Source organism: Plasmodium cynomolgi, chromosome 12 (assembly GCF_000321355.1).
Source record: "Plasmodium cynomolgi strain B DNA, chromosome 12, whole genome shotgun sequence".
Classification (NCBI taxonomy): domain Eukaryota; phylum Apicomplexa; class Aconoidasida; order Haemosporida; family Plasmodiidae; genus Plasmodium; species Plasmodium cynomolgi.
Window position 1 is genome coordinate 1,957,125 of NC_020405.1, and position 1,113 is coordinate 1,958,237.

Here is a 1,113-nt window from a genome sequence, read left to right on the forward strand (position 1 = left end):
AAAAAAAAAAAAAAAAAGAAAGAAAAGGAAGAAGAAGTAGAAGAAGAAAAAGAAGAAGAAATGCATGAGCTATCCAAACAGATCTTTTCTGTCATCCTTTCCGTTAATCAGTTATATTATATGTCCATAGTTCTGGTCCAAAATAACAGGCATGAGTTAGCATTAATCTTTGCTCCTTTTGCAGTACATGCGAAGGATGAAGTGGAGTAGGTTTACTGATATGTGATATGTGATATGCGATATATGATATATATATAGTGTATATATGTTTTTTTTTTTTTTTCCAAATGGCGTATGCAGGCGCTTTCACGCATAAGTTAACCACATGGAGTTTAACCACCCCAAAAAATGACGCAAAGGTGACGCAAAAATGGGACGTCTTCGAAGGAGTACTCATCAGTGCAACTCCTGAACGCGCGGAAAAGCAGGCCACATGCATGGGAAGCGAAGCTGCATGTGTGGAGCCACACAGAGGAGAATACGCCACTTAAACTTGTGGTGCCTACATCCCTATGTTTTTCTTTGCACCCATGTATGCAACTTCCCCCCACGCGTAAAGTGCGCGGGCACCAACCCGTAAAATAAATATATTACAAAAATTACATTTTGCGCAAAAAATTAAAATCCATTGCAAGGGGAATTACTGCTAAGGAGTTCCTCGTTTCACGCCACACTTTTTAGCATCTCGCGAAAATGCAAAAATGTTAATTATGGCGCATCAAGGGGTGAAACGAAGAGAAATAACGAGGTATATTGGTGCCCTCGTGGAAAAAAAAAAAAATAAAAAATTATATAAAAAAATGCACAAACTGTACAAATTTTGCAACATTCGTGGGGTTCCCTAAAATGAAGAATAGGGGAGGAGTACCCTCTCCTGCGCGTGTGCCCCCTGAGGGGTAAAAAAAGAAAAAAAAGGCACAGGAGCCACTTTAAGAAGGAGAGACGTAACTTTTTTCCGTTACATGCGCGCATGCACATACATACACACACACCAGTTTACGATCGTGCAAGGATTTAACAAACATGTATTTACATATGAAAAAAGAAATTAAGCGGTGAGAGGAATAACGGGGTGATATTTATGCTCAACATCGATTAGTGTGGGGAACTCCT